A 16,889-nucleotide genomic window follows, 5' to 3' on the forward strand; every position below is an offset into this window, starting at 1 on the left:
AGTGCTGCTGACCTTTGGGGAGTTTGTGGCACAGAACGCTGGCCCCTCGCCGGTTAGTTCATCCCCAATCAATTCACCCAAAGCATGTCATGCCTTTCAACACAGTCTTATATCCCGTTAATATATCTTTTCAACATCCAGGGAATAGGTGCATCTACCGTTGGCGGTGGTCTTCGCAACACTCCCGAGACACGGAGCCCGACCACTCCGATCCACGGAGACGGAGGCGGAGGCGGACGTGGAGGCGGTCTTGGCGGTAGCGCTGCCGCTAGCAGTGACGACCTGGGCTTCGGCGGTCTTGGCGGTGACGACCTCCGCTGTGCTCGACGTCCTGGCGCTTAAGCCTTTCTCGATGCTATGATACTTGTATGCTTGTTCTCGATGCTATGATACTTGTATGCTTGTGATGTTTCTTATCTTATTGTTGTTTGTGAGATTCTTATATGCTTTGTGGTGATGATACTTATATGTGTGATGCTTTGCGATGCTTCTTAGCAATGCCAATTTGTTGTGTGATGCTGTGTATATGTTGTTTGTTATATATGTTGTTTGTTATATATTCAAATGAATTGAGCTGAAAAGAAACAGAAAAAAGAAAAAAGAAAAAAAACTGGACAGAATCTATGCCGACGGCCTGGCCGTCGGCATAGGCCTGGCGTGAGCTCCGAGTGGCCGACACGTGGCACGTCTATGCCGACGGCCTAGCCGTCGGCTTAGTTTGAAACTATGCCGACGGCTAGGCCGTCAGCATAGACCTGCCCCAGGAGCGCCCAGTTTCTGACACGTGGCGTGTCTATGCCGACGGCCTAGCCGTCGGCATAATTTCAAACTAAGCCGACGGCTAGGCCGTCGGCATAGGCACGCCCATGCTGAACGGCGTCTCGCCACGTGGCGAGAAGCCATTGGGCAGCACTTGACGGCGGCCGCCGTTAGGCGATGACGTTGCCGACGGCCAGGGCCGTCGGCATAGATGTACGGCCACCGTCGGGATAGGGTCTATGCCGACGGTCATCCTGGCTACGCCGACGGATATTTTGCCGACGGCCCTATGCCGACGGCCGCCGTCGGCATAGGCCTGACCCGACGGCTAGTCATGGCTATGCCGACGGCCCTGGCCGTCGGCATAGGGTGCGATTCCGGTAGTGTGACTGGCCGGCGTTCATCGGATGAAGACCATCAGAGAAAGTAGCATTGCCGTTGCCTTGGTGCGTGCCATGTGAAAAATTGGACTGCCCCGGCGGTGGATGCTGCTAGTTGTAGTCTGGGCCGGTGTTCGCTATCAACATGTCCCGGTGTATGAAGATAATTCTGAGGCCCATCATTTGGTGCACTGGTAGCTTTCTCGGCACTGCATAATATATCAAGAAAAGGGCAAAGATGCTAGATGTCATCATGTAAAGTAACTGGAGGACAATATGGAGTATTCGTGTTCGAAGAAATCAAAATTAGCAAAAGAAGTAATAAATAGGCTTGCCTTGGAGTGGTATTGAGATATTCGGAGAATGCGCATGGGAAAAATGCCGGTTTGAAATGATACGCTCTCTCCGCGGAATATGGTTTCAGTATTTCCACGGTCTTCTTTCCAAGGTCAACACCAACTACCAAGCTATTCTTATCAAAGTAGTCCACCTTAGACGTGAGGTAGATAACATCACCACCATGAATAGTGAGGGTCGGGTAAGCTGTTGTCAGGATCCTCGATGTGAATTTTCTAGCGCTACCATCCCACAACTGAGGCAACATCATGTAATTCCTCGGGTCATTAAGCAAGATGTCATCAACATGAACAACTTGTCCCTTGCACCAGACGTCCGAAAAAATATGCATGTAACATGTCCGGATCTTCCAGCCATCAGGAATATAAATGATTTTGTCAGTCGAAGTACCGAGGAAGTCCTCGTGCGCACAGAGGAGGATCTCCGAGTGGTGTATCATATCGACGCTATCAAGATCCCTTGTCACCTTGAACCTCTTGCTGTGGTTAATAGTGACGAGCTCCCGCCTGAAGAAATGGTCAATCTCGACAAGCTTGATGACACCGTTGAAGCAGGCGACATCCCGGACCGGCTTCGGGTCGCCCTTCCGGGCCAGGTTGAAATCAGGCTTGGGCAGTGGGATGAAATAGACGAAGGGCTCCTCGGCAAGAATGTTGCAGGCCATGATGCCACGCCAGAGGTCGACCCATCCTAGCATGCCTCTTCCGAGCGCGATCACCTTGTGAGGCACGGTAAACATGTCCACTAGCCTGATCTGACCAGCCGATGCGTGCAGCTGCAGCGTTTGTGTGGTCCATGTGGCAGTCCTGGACGAGAAGACGCTGAGCTCGTAGTGTCCAAGGGTGGTTGAGGCGACGAGATCGGCGAGGAGGAAACCCCCCTCGTCGTGGATGTCGTCCTGCGGCACGATGCCAGCGGACAGTGTGTCCCCAGTGCATAGAGGAGTAGCGGGGATCGATGTGAGCGACAGCTTGCCGCGGCCAGCCCTGTAGACGAAGTACTCCGGGTGCAGAGTATCTTGGCCGGTGCTTCGCAAGCTGCTGGTGAAGACGAAGCCTAGGAGGACGAGGTCTTTCTCCGAGGATAGAACCCGGGGCTCAGCGGCGTAGTCCTCGCGGTTGAACCAGGGGCCGTGGACACAGAAGTGGGAGAGGGCCGGCGGATCGGCGAGGCAGAAGGTGACCTTCACGGTGCGGCCGGTGATCGCCGTGGCTTGAGCGGTGGTGGCGTTCTCGTGGTGGGCGAAGTAGGCCTTGCTGTCGAGGAGAACCCAGCCGGGGTAGCGGCGGGGGGCTTCGTCGAAGGCGGGGGGCTGGAAGGAGGCGGCGGGCAAGGATCCCTCCGTTTCCATGGTGGTCGGTGCAGGGCAGGCTCTGATCGGGAGATTCGGAGCGATTTGTAGTGGCCGGCGTTTGGATACGGTGGCGTGCGTGCGGGGGGAATTTGGGTCGGATTTGCATTGGGCTTACTTGCTAGGCCTTGCCGTGTGTGTAAAGCCCGAGTAGTTTTCTCTTCAACGGAACGCACGCCACAGTAGCATTGGGCTTATTTGCATGGGGCCGATCGACGTAATAACCACCAATATGTCAATTTTTTTGTCAAAAAGACCACTCTATTAGAGTCACCATCCACCATCCAGTCCTTGGCTGCAAAATTTACGGAGCATGCTCCATATACAGCCCGCGAGCCTTCATATTTGGAGGTTTGGGGGTTGCCGCCAGTGTGTTTCGCACAACTTTCCCACTCAAACACAACAAGGCTCACACCCATTTCCCGCTTGATCTCAACTATTTGTCGTATATAACCCATCGCCCTCCTTCGCCGGTGCCACCACATTAGCCCCCTTCCCTCATCCTCGTCGCCATCACATTCACCACCTCATCGGCCCCGTTCGCTGGCCACCACCCTCTCTTCCCCCATTGCCACGTTGCTGCGGCCATGCCCTTCCCGGAGACCAAAGAGGTCTGAGCGCGCGCGCGCACACACACACGCACACACACACACACAGAGAGAGAGAGAGAGAGAGAGAGAGAGAGAGAGAGAGAGAGAGAGAGAGAGAGAGTTCTAGGAGAAGGCCTGGGAGTTCTCGGAGTGTGTCAAAGATGACGCGAGCTTTAAGGAAGAATGAGTTGTCGACCGCACCCACCTCCCCGCCACCTACAAGTACTTTGACTGCATTTTGATGGCCACCATGCTCACACCGGCCTTCAAGATTGCGGCCTTATCCATACCGCTCAGCGACGGACATGATGACCTATATATAAGGGAGACCCTCCATTGCTGTCTAAATACTAGAACCTCACAAAGGCTAGTGATATAAGCGTGCACACATATGGCTCCTACGCCAGCGTGTATATTCGCGAGTAGACTTATGACTGGCAACGGTCGATGTTACTAACTTTTTTTCGTATCCTGTAGCTTATTTTGAAAAGGTAGAGCAGAGTCATTTTGGCGTTCTCGAATGGAAAGATTCTGGGGTTCCTGCGTCTTCGTTTTTTTGGGAGAAGAGACGATGAATGCATATTGTTCATGACCATGGGGCTCCCTTGTATACCACAGTAATATAAACTCGCTGTAACATGTCAGCCACTTTTCATTAATTAATTATAAAATAAATAAGGGAGCATGCTAATGGTTGGTGACAAGAACCTTGAAAATATTTTGTTGTATTTATGTAAACTTAATCATAAAATATAAACCGATATCACGATATCTGTGAGAACATACACTTTAGAGATCTCTACCAAGATATTTTAAGCATTTGTTCAGAGATATATACACTCTATTCATAAGAGTATCACAAATTATTTTGCTAAAGCATGTGATGTAGATTTTTCTTATTTTGTCGTATTTGTAGTGATTTCTTTCAAATATCTCTTTATGCACAGTGTGTAAAAAAACAAATGTAACTTCTAAAAAACACATGACTCAAAGCTAGCACATGGCTGGCTGGCGCGACTGAGGCAGCGCGTGCACGTCTCGGGCGAGCAACCCAACCTGCCCGGGCCGGTGGACGCTAACAGGCAGATAAGGCTTTAGCTTGGACGCTGACAGGCAGATAAGGCTCCGGTCGCGCGTGGAGTGGCACACAAGGCTTTAGCTGGGACGTTGTCTTTATCGACTCTCGATCATATCTCGGATAGGTCCTCAGCCGCCAAGGATAGCTTCTGCTCGGGCCTCAATGCAAGGGCTGCGGTTTCGTCCTCAGTTCTCAGCGACCGATCTGGTTCTCGACCATCTGGGTTTCCTTTATATTGACAGCATCTGCTCAATCTGGATTGCTCGTAGCTGATGATTTTGATTTCAAGTGTTGTCTCTTTGACTGAATCGCAAGTTCTGGTTCCGAGATTGTGCCAACTTGTTGGATTGAACTCAAGAACTTGTGTTCAAGCTGAAGATTTGAAGGCGGCCTAATCCTTCCACCAAGCAAGGATAAGGGATCCGAAAGAAACTTCTCATTCCATATGTACCCAATGTGTGTTTTCCTCTCTTTTTTAGTTTTGAGTTTGTCATGGCGTGCTCGATTTTCTCCTAGCCCAGTTCAGTGTTCATGAATAAGAGAGCATGCTAATGGTTGGTGACAAGAACCTTGAAAATATTTTGTCATATTTATGTAAACTTAATCATAAAATATAAACCGCTATCACGATATCTGTGAGAGCATACACTTAGAGATCTCTACCAAGATATTTTAAGCATTTGTTCAGAGATATATACACTCTATTCATAAGAGTATCACAAATTATTTTGCTAAAGTATGTGATGTAGATTTTCTTGTTTTGTCGTATTTGTAGTGATTTCTTTCAAATATCTCTTTATGCACAATGTGTAAAAAAATAAATGTAACTTCTAAAAAACACATGACTCTTAGCACATGGCTGGCGGGCGCGACCGAGGCAGCGTGCCCGTCTCGGGCGAGCAACCCAACCTTCCTGGGGCCGGTGGACGCTGACAGGCAAATAAGGCTTTAGCTCGGACGCTGACGAGCAGATAAGGCTCCCGTCGTGCGTGGAGTGGCACACAAGGCTTTAGCTGGGACGTTGTGTTTATCGACTCTCGATCATAGCTCGGATAGCTCCTCAGCTGCCAAGGCTAGCTTCTGCTTGGGCCTGAATGCAAGGGCAGCGGTTTCGTCCTCGGTTCTCAGTGACCGATCTGGTTCTCGACCAATCTGGTTTCCTTTATATTGACAGCATCTGCTTTTTTTAGAAAAGGAGGAGGACCCCCGGCGTCTGCATCTGGAAAATGCATGCAGCCACTTTATTAATTATTCACACAAGACCTTACAAAGTCATACATACAACAGTAAGACTAAAGCCACTGTCTAGGCAACATCTGTCGCTACTCCTATCCAATTGATGTAGGGATGTTGATAGTTTGGGCCGAATACCAAACAGACCTCGCAGTCAAGCCTAACATCTAAGACCTGAGATCCCAACCAGGACGCCTGCCGGGTATGGGGCACCCACCAGTCCGGCGCACTCCTCAACCAGGACGCTTGCCGGGTATGAGGCCGCCGCAGCCACCTGCCACCAATACATCTTCAGTGTTGTACTGTTGCATCTACCTTGCCCGGTCTAGCTGCTGTCGACGCCACCATGACGCCAGACAACTTCGTCCTCCTGCGCAAGTCCATCCCCAAACATCGGAGACCAAATCTACACTGCGCCACGCCGTCAAGATCCGTCGCCATCAATGTGTAGGATGAAGCACCACTCTACTAAAGATGCGGTCCGCTGGTCCCTCGAGCTCGTGTACACCTCCAAGAATGACGCCTCCAAGGGGGAAACGACACAGGCGCGCCGTCGTCTTCCGATCTACCGATCTAGTGTTTCCCCCGGAGGTAGCACATAGTGGTCTAGAACTTCTCCACTGCGATGCCTTCAAGAAGGGAACGACACCGAAGAGCGCCGCCATCGCCGGCCTTGGCATCTAGCCAAGAGCAGGTTTTCACCCAGATCTGTTCAAAGAACTCAATCAAGCTTCCTATGCACGGATCGCTGCCTTCTCTGCCGGAGACTAGATCTGGGCCAGGGGTCCGAGATCCGCCGCCGCCCGCCGCCACAACCGGCTCCCACGCTGCCCTTGCAACCGTGGTGGCACATCCTCCGCCGGAATTCCCCGGGCCACGCATCGGTGACCAGGGACACGCCAGCCACCGCCGCCGATCAGGCCAAGTCAAGCCGGCTACAGCATTGACGCCATCGCGCCGAGCTACAACACCGTCGCTGGGCCGCACCACCATCTCCCGGCCTCGCGGCCACCGGATCCACGGGCGCCCGCCACCAGGAGCCCCGCCGATCCCGTGTCCCCCACATGGAGCAGTCACCCCGCGCTGCTGAGATCCCGTGCAGGGGAAGGAGAGAAGAAGCCCCGCCGCCGCCAGCGCCGCGCACGGGCTTCGCCCGGCGGACGCCGTCCGGCGGCAGCGAGGAGGGGGCTGGGACGAGGAGATCTAGAGGACCAGCGGCGGATCTGCATGGTCTCCCGTGACGCATGCGGGGAGCGCGTCGCGGGAGCAGAGGTGTACGTCCCAGTTGACTACGTCGATGGTTGTAGTCAGACAGCATCTGCTGAATCTGGATTGCTTGTAGCTGATGATTTTGATTTCAAGTGTTGTCTCTTTGACTGAATCGCAAGTTCTGGTTCCAAGATTGTGCCAACTTGTTGGATTGAACTCAAGAACTTGTGTTCAAGCTGAAGATTTGCAGGCGGCCTAATCCTTCCACCAAGCAAGGACAAGGGATCCGAAATATGTTTGGCCTGTGAGACGTAGTAGTGCTCAATTGACTCGTAGAAAAACATAACAGCGGGAACTCATACACAAAGATAATTCTATTAATTGCCCCGGATGGAGCGACTTTCCCAGCCAATGATATGAGAATGGTGAGCCAAAGAGTGAGTGCGCTTGGTACCAGGGGAAACGGCGGGAACAATGTCCGTGGCACCAAGGGCGCCGTTGTCGGCTACAGTAAGAGCCATGGTTGGTCACTGGTCATCGGCTTTCTGTTCACCACTGTCCACTGGCATTGATTGGGTGCACCCTGCCGCAACAAAATCAAAATTAGTATGTAAGAGACATGACACAATCACATTAGGTTAACGCATGCATGTGGCATTTCTGACGATAAGTTTCCAAAGTTCACATTTTAAACAATGAGCTAATGACAACAAAACCAACATTAGTAAGAGACATAATACAATCACATTAGGTTCATGCATGCATGTGGTGTTTGTGACGATAAGTTTGTGAAGTTCACATTTTAATCAATGAGCCGAGGACGTTCCTCTTCTTTATCACAATTCTACAGAAGAGAATATACTCAGTGCCTGATAAATAGATTATGTTTGGTTCCAACTTTCAAGCAAATATTGCATAAACTTTTGATTTACATATAAGCTGGATGATCTTTGTAATTACTAGGAAATCTTCATAACTAAGTTAATGGTTTCTCTTAATCGTTTGACACATCAGAACATGGTGCGGTGCTCGAAGTAGGCGAGGAAGAACCCGACAGGGTGACAAAAACCGACACGGACGGTGGCGTTCCCGCGTCAAGGGAGACGGCGCAACGCCGTGGAGGTCGACGTGTGGGGTCGGCGGAGTATATATAGAGGATTACAATGACTAATTTGGAAATTGGTTATGTATGTAAGTGTAGAAAAGAATAGAAAAGAAATTGCCAAAGTTTATAGTGAGCATACCAAGTTGTTTTGAGCAATGCTGTCCGAAGAATGATGATAGTTATGTGCCCCACTGGGTGCACGTTTGACTTCATGAGCACATCACGTGAAGCTACTCATGACGCTCATCTTCTTTATCACGTATTCTACAGAAGATAATACATTCAGTTTTACTACAGTGCTTGATAAAAATATTATATTTCGTTCCACCTTTAATTCAAGGAAAGATGGCATAAACCTTCAATTGATTATATATGTAAGTTGGATAGTCTTTATAATAAGTAAGAAATCGGAATAATGTCTTTGGAGGCTGAGCTCCATGGAGCTCGGTTTTGAAAAATTCGAATTTCGTCAAATTTCATATTTTCTACATTTCAAAAAAATCTGAAAAAACAAAGATATACATGAAGGAATAACATACATGTGTGTAAATTTTCAGGGCAAAATACATCAAAATGGTAACTGTGCAAACATAAAAAACCAATATGGGGCTTTTTAACACATGATACTATTTATCCTCCCAGACCATGAATTTGTCTTTTTTGTACATGTCGCATTTCAACGTTTTTCGTCCTGAAATTTTACACACGTACTCATAACATCCTTGTTTACTTCCATTTGTTTCAGATTTTTTCTAAACCAAAAAGGTAGAACCTTGATTTTTTTTAAAGGCCTCCATGGAGGCTGAGAGCCAAACGTCTGTTCTCGTAAGAAATCCTCATACTTTAGTTAGCGACTTCTCTTATTTATTGCACATATCAAAACAGAACATTTTGCTAGCTACTTGAATACTATCTCAATCCCCGTTTCCCAAAAGAAGGTATTACATTGTCGAATATCCAATTCTGAGCCCGGGCTCATCTGCACCTGGTCAAGAAAACATTCATAGAGAATAAAAAAATCAAAAAAAATCCAATTTTTTTATGGAAGTTGGTGCGTGAGGTTCGCTCCAAATTTCAAAGCATTTGCACATCTGAGTAGCTCTCAGCAAAAAAGACTAATTGGGTCAGAACAGTATATGAACAGTACACTTTTTATCAGACCCCAAATTTGTCTTTTTTCCAAGAGCTACTCAGATGTCCAAATGATTTAAAATTTGGAGCGGACATCACCCACCAAATTATCTACCATGCCAAAAAAAAATTGAAATTTTTTGAATTTTTTTAGTATTTGTTTTGAATTTTTTATTCAGCGTGGGTGCAGAGCCTGGGAGCCAAAACGCCTCACTCTTACATTGTATGTTTTTTGCTAACTACTTAAATACTATATGCCAATCCCAGTTTGATAGTGGTGCCCAAAATAATAACATGGATATGGTCAGTTCTTGGTATGATTTTCAATAATATGAACTGTTCAAGAAGGAAGTCGAAGCTGCTAATGTTTTTCCAGCCGATGTACAATCTGCGGACCATGTTTCTTCTATAAAGTCTGACTCGAAACCGAGGACGGTTTCGCTTAAAGGGAGGGAGGATGATACGGCCACGAGTCTCTCTGATATTACCATTGTTACTGCTGCTCAAGAAAATATATTCGTTGTTGCCGTGCATCAAGAAAAGATGGAAGAAAATGTTGCTCTAGTTGAAGGTACGTACATGCATACCATCTCCTTCATGGAGATGCACTCACATAAGAAAGAGGGGGTGTTTAACATGCATGCATGGTCTAAGGAGAGGTGCATGTGCGTGCATGTAGGAGGCGACCTGTACACTAGTACGTTTGAGCCAGAAAACAAAAGAGATAAGCCGGATATACAGAGTCCGGGCTGGTTTAAAGAAGTGGCGGTGCATATTGATTTTCTGTTTCTGTTCTTACCTCGTAAGGAAAATATTACTGTTGTAATTAGGCTTGCCGGATCATGGGATTATCTTTGTTTATGTGCGTTAGGTTGGGGGCTACCGAACGGAGCAAAGTCACAGCGGAAAAGGTGGCACGCACAGAATCCATCGTATCTATAGTTTAGGTTGTTTTGGTAGTTCAGATATTTGCCCAGATGTAAAAGGCAATATCCATTATAAAGAGTCCAGGTTAGTTTATTTTCATTATTTGATTTCCAAGTTAGTTTAGGGTCCGGCCACCATATAAGGCAAGTCAATACATGATTAAAGGGGAGGTTATTTTGAGATGAATTAGACACCGTGTGTGTTTTGGCCGCCGGCCATTATCGAGTTTTGAGAAATCTTGTTAAAAGTCTCTACTGGCATGTGAGTTCCTGCGACGCGACACGTAGGAGATTACAAAGATCGAGGGGTTGGCGTGTTGTTTCCTTGGGATTTGCGAACATCTTCGTAAACCCGCGACTTGTTCTTGCTGCGATGGAGGTTTGTGCCGTGAAAGATCGGGCCAACAACGAATCGACCCTCGTCTCGAGGTTCGCTCCTCATCAGTATAAATGGTAGTCTTCAAAGCAAGAAGCGCAAACCTCCACTCTTGTGTCATATTATTCTAAGAGCATGTCCTTGCATCATGGAACACCGCTATCATACAAATGATGCACTTCCATGCAGCAGATAAAGCTAGAAGTCTATTGTCACAGCTCATACATCCCAATATGACTTGCTTGTCAGACTTACTAGAACATCAGCAACAATTTTTAACAGAGTAATAACATTGTGCTTGACCAAGATCAAAATTTGACTAATAAACGTGGACGAGTATCTATTGTGTTTAGTATTGGTAGTTGGTAAATATTCCCTTTCTGAATAGAAAATCAAGAGTTTTGGCATTATTTAAGACGGTTAAAGGAGATGCTTATGATGGACAATTTTAGTTTGTCTAATCTTCAGACTCGTGTGTTTTTTGATACAATATCATAGCTTTCTTTTGAAGAAAAAAAGAGCGCTCCCCTCTCTGGTTTCCTTTATATAAAACCAATGTCTTACTAGTTGCTACAGAGAAGGGAAAAAACATCTAAAGAACTCTGGAGTGTTTCGGTTTATTTAACAGTAGAGCAAGTCTAAGGCCCTGTTTGGTACATAAGACCTAAGACTTTTTTTAGTCCCAACTTATAAGTCCCAAGTCCCTAAAAAGTCCCTACCTGTTTGGTTCATGGGACTTAACATGGACTAGAAGACCATATTACAACTATAAGTTCCTATAAGTCCCTCCTTGAGAGTCTTATTTCATAAGTCCCAAATGCCCACTTTAAGTCCCTATAAGTCCCTCCTGTTTGGTTTAGATGGGACTTATAAGGACTTTTTTAAGTCCCTAAATCAATAAGTCCCTGGAAACAAACACCCTCTAAATAACCCCTACACTGGGTAAGCTCAAATTTACATCACTTCCGCTGATTGGAAAGCAGTTCAACAGTGATACACCAAGCTTGTCATCAGCCAGTAGCAATACACATTACCACAACTAAATCATGCACTAATCAACATGCTATTGCTGATTCTCAAAAAAAAAAACATGCTATTGCTGGATCCGGAACGTATAGATCAAGCATAGACACTCAGACAGGAAGTTAACAATTGAAAATCTAAAAAATGTTATAAAATAGGAATTCAACAACATAAGCACATCCCATAATGAGTCCCTCACTGTGGGGGTCGAGGAAGAAGACCTGGCACGTGCGGCCGTCGATCCGCGTCATCGCGAACACGTCCGTGCTGCGGATCTTCCGACCAGTCACCAAACCGTCATAGTCCAGCACGGTGAAGGTCGGGTGGTGCTCCTGTGGAGCAGAACGTGGCGGAGATGGATGTGCCCGAGCAGATGATGTGCAGCGCGACGTCGGGGTGCCCGGAGGTGGATCCAGACGGCCTGGGTGGCGGAGTAGTTGGGGGAGGGGCCACGCACGGCGGCGGCCTCCCGCCGGATCTGGATCGCCGCCACAGTCGGTAAAGAGGACGGAGATGTGCCAGAGGGTTCAGCCGTTCACACAAAAATATTCAGAATCGGGGGACCTTTTGCACAAAATTTTGTGACTGTGAGTACAGATCCTACACCCCATAATATGTGCCATCGATTTCTAATCCGACGGCCTAGGTTACTTTTTTCTATTTTTGCATTGTAAGCTCAGATTCTATACTAGTCGCTCCTGGAAAAAGAGCTCAGAATCGTGGATGATATCGACACTGTCATGATTATCCTCTCTTGTCTTGCTGCTCTTTTGAGTAATAAGCTCCAGCTCGACAAACTTGATATAACCATTGGAGCAGGTGACATCCCGGACGAACCACGGGCCACTTATCCGTTGCTCGTTAGAGTATGCAAGCATGGGTATCGGGATGAAACTTAGAGCCGGGTTCTTGTCAAAGACATTGCAGGTGACAATGCCAAGCCAGAGGTCGATCCAGCCGACAGCACCTCCTCCTAGCGCGACCGCCTTGTCAAAAATATGGCCCGGCAGGTCTTCTTTCCTCACCCCGGGATATGCGCTATGTGTTTGCAACCGCAACGTCGTAGTGGCCCACTTGCCTGTCCTGAAAGAGAAGACGTGGAGCTCGTAGTCTGATGGGGGCACTGTCATGGAGAGATCTGCCAGGACAAATCCCCCAACATCATCGTCGATTGGCAAGACGCACACATGGAACAAGTTTGTGGTGCCCGGAGGAGCACGTGGGATCAGTGTGAGTGACGGCTTGCCGTGGTTGGCCTTGTAGACGAAGTACTCCAGGAGGCGAGATCCCGGACCGCTTCTCCGGGAACTGAAACAGAGGAGCACGAAGTCCTTGACCGAGGAGACGACCAGGGGCTCAGTCGCTAAGTCGTCGCGCTGGAACTCGGGGCCGTGGACGCAGAAGTGGGAGATGGCCGGCGGGTCGGCCAGGCAGAAGGTGACCTTGAAGGCGTTGCCGGTGCTGGTAACGGCTTCGACGGTTGTGGCGTTCTCGCGGACGGCGAAGTAGGCCTTCTTGTCGAGGAGAACCCGGGGGGCCTAGCGGGCGCTGGCACGAGTGACAACGGGTGGCTGGAAGGAGCAGGCGAGGAAGTATCCCTCCATTGTTGCCAGTACTTGCCAGTCGCGGCGGCGGGCGGAAGGCGCAGATTGGATTTTGGAAAGAACCTTGCTTTCGTTTTGGAAACCAATGTATGTACTCCCTCCATTTGGAATTATTTGTTGTAGAAATGGATGTATCTAGACGTATTTTAGTTTTAGATACATTCATTTCTGAGACAAGTAATTCCGAACGAAGGGAGTACCTCATATACTACCTCCGTTCCTTTATATAAGGTGTATTTGTTTTTTGATAAAATTCTACAATGTAAGGTGCATTTGTTCTAATTTTTCGTAATTTTGATCTTGGCCCTCCAGAAAAAGGAAAGTACTTTCCTCCTGATTGCATATATCTCCTTGTAGAGAAAGAAAAGGAAACTATCTCTCTCCCGATTGTGTGTATCTTTTTCTTTTCTAGCCTAAATGATTTATTTGCCGCTAATTTACAAATTAAAGAAGGGCAATTTTGTACATAATTATGTGCCTTGGTCACCGTGCTGAAAATAATACAGCTTAGATAAAGGAATGAAGGGAGTATAACAGAAGGACATCAGATCATGGCGACAAGTTCTCTGGAAAATTCAAAGGGTGGAAGCCGAAGATGCTAGCCACGGCGGGCCGCCTCTCCCTTACACGATCGGTGCTGATGGCGCTGCCGATCCATTTTATGGCTGTGCTACCACTCCCGATGTGGGCCATTAAAATCATCAACAGAAAATGCAGAGGGTTCATTTGGAAAGGAGAAGAGCAAGTTAGTGGGGGGCACTGCCTCATGCCTTGGGCAAGGGTTTGCATGCCAAGGGAATTTGGAGGACTAGGGATCATTAACCTTAAGTGCTTTGGGATGGCCCTGCGCTGCAAATGGTCGTGGCTGAGGCGGAACTTGGAAGAGCGGCCGTGGCATTGGCTTCCGGATAGCACAGAAAAGGAAGTGCAGGCCATGTTTGCTGCTGCTTGCCATATGACATTGGGGGATGGAGCGAGGGCCAAGTTTTGGACCGACAATTGGCTTCCGGACAGACGCTCAATCGCGACCATGGCGCCGGCCCTCTACTCTTTTGTCAGGGACAAGGGCAGATCGGTCAGAGAGGCTCTCCACAACAGATCTTGGATCAGGGACATCACTGGAGGGATTTCCCTCGTTGCCATAGCACAATACCTTCAAGTCTGGGACTTGGTTCAGGAAACAGCCCTGGCTCCAGACTCCCATGATCACCTTGTATGGAAACTCACTTCGGATGGCCAGTTCTCCGTCCAGAGTGCATATCAACTCTTCTTCATGGGCAACACACGGTTTGCCTGCTCCAGACCAATATGGAGATCCAAGGCACCTCCAAGATGCAAGTTCTTTATGTGGTTGGCGGTCCACCGGAAGTGTCTCACGGCGGACAATCTTGAGCGAAGGGGTTGGCCATCCAACGACATTTGCCCCCTTTGTGCGCAGGAGCCGGAAAACTGCTCGCATTTGTTTGTAAATTGCAGATTTACACAGCAGCTCTGGTGGAGCTTCAGAACCTGGACGGGGGCTAATTTCCAGGTGCCCAGCGAGCATTTTGGCACGACGGAAGACTGGTGGCTTTAGGCGAGGTCGGCAATCCCGAAACCGTTACGGAGGAATTTCGACACGATCGCTATCCTGATACACTGGAGGATATGGAAGGAGAGAAACGCGAGAATTTTTGATAATGTAGCCAGCACCGTAGACAGGGTGCTGGAGTTAATTAAGGAAGACATTAGAATGTGGCGGGCTGCAGGTTGCATCTGCGACCTGCCGGCGAACGCCTAATTTTGTGTTGGGTCCCAGCTCTAGTCCGCCTAGACTGCTTCCCGGCTGTACTATTGACTTCTCTTCCTATCTAATATAATTCGGCCACCGGCCCTTCGAGAGTATAACAGAAGGAAAACCCTTTGCGCCGGCAGACCGGTCGAGCGTTCGACCGGTCCCTCTCGCTGGCTTCCTTCTTTTCACGCGGAGACAGGCTGGCACTAGGTGGGCCTCAAGCTAGACGTCATTTTCACGTTTTTTTTTCTTCTTTCTTCTCTGCTTCTTCTTCCTCTCGCCTCCTGGTGATTCCATCTCGTCTCCCGCGCTACGAGTTCGCCAGCGTCAACAGTGTGCCCCCTTGCTGCTTGCACAAGCACCTCCTCCCCCTCCGCTGCAAGCATCTCCTCTCCCCCATGAAACCTAAAAGCTACTCCTCCATGGTGCTGCAACCGACGACCCAAAAGCTACAACCGGGGAGGAGAAAAGCTTCAACCAAAAGACGACCAAAATCTGCGGTTAGCCATTGCTCAAAACACTAAAAGCTGCATGGGGTGATCGAGGAAGTTACAACCAGCGTCACCAAAAGCTTCAATCGATGGAACAAATTTTTTGGGGTGCTGGCACTACGCAAACACGAAAGCTTCAACTGACGACGATAAAAGCTTCAACCGGCGACGAGAAAAGCTTCAACCGGCGACGAAATAAGTTTCAACGGTAGACGACGCAAATTACGGATGACCAAGAAAGCTGCAACTGTTGGTGACAAAAGCTACATACGGCAATGGAAAAAGCTTCAACCATTCATGTCGCAGCTTTGACCTACGATGGCGGCGATGCCATTTTTGTTGCATCCATCATCGGTTTTTTGCTACTACCCGCGTTGACATATGCTGCAACCATTCATGACGACGATCCCAACCTGTGACAGCGGCGACGACATTTTGCTGGATCCATCACCGTTTTTCGCCATGACCAGCGTTGATGATTGCTCCGACGGGGGCTCATCATGGGAGGTGGAGCTGCAAGCATTTTGGGAGGTGGAGCTGTGAGGCTACTGGACAAGTTCTTCCTATGACAGCGACGGACAGATAAGATACATCGACGGCCTCCACGCTTTTTGCGGCGACGACCTTGGGTGCGGGCGCGGCGAGCAGCGGTGCTGCAAGCGGCCGGCGATGGGGTCGTGCACCGTCGTTTGCTACGAAAGGTGAGCCCCGAGGTGCTACAAGCTGGAGGACACGAGGTGATTTCAGGCGTCTTCTGCCATGCGCGTGGGAAGGAAGCTTCGCTCGGGGGAATTGTTTTCAGATTGGGGGAAGAAGATAAGGCCTAAACGGTTCAGATGGTACCAATCCGACGGCTGCTAGACGACCGGCCGTAACGTTGGGCCGGCGCACCGGCGCCCGGTACTGCCCATAACAGAAACATAACCGTATATCCACAGACCATACATGACCTCAGATTCGTTTCCGTCGTGGACCCATAAGTCCCAGCGCCCCTCCCTCCAGGATTCGAGTGTCGCCGCTGGCTATGGCACTCCGGGATGCCATGATCAATTTCCATTGCATGGGGCATGTCGACTGACTTGCAAACTAGCATGAGAAGCCAGGATAAGAAGGAAACCCTAAGGCAGAAGATCTATGGTTGTCATGTTTATTCATTTTCATCCTTATTACTACTTTTATTTCCAAAAACACATGCTAATATCCACTATATTGAACATATTTAATATGAAAATATATACATTTTACGATGAATCTCATGAAATTGATTTGATGTTGTAGATGTTGTTATATTTCTCTAGAGATTTTCTTAAACTGGAAGAAGGTTATTTTTTTGCGGAAGAAGTTTGACTTAGGATAAACCTTCAACTTTAAGTAAGTTGAAACAAAGGGAATAGTTAAATATTATCCCTAGTTATCACAATGCTAAAGGTGTCAAAAAGAAGGTATAATTTTTTCACATAAAATATAAACCGCCATGACGGCATTTCCCTAAAAAAAGAAGG

Source organism: Triticum aestivum, chromosome 4D (genome assembly GCF_018294505.1).
Source record: "Triticum aestivum cultivar Chinese Spring chromosome 4D, IWGSC CS RefSeq v2.1, whole genome shotgun sequence".
Taxonomy (NCBI): Eukaryota; Viridiplantae; Streptophyta; class Magnoliopsida; order Poales; family Poaceae; genus Triticum; species Triticum aestivum.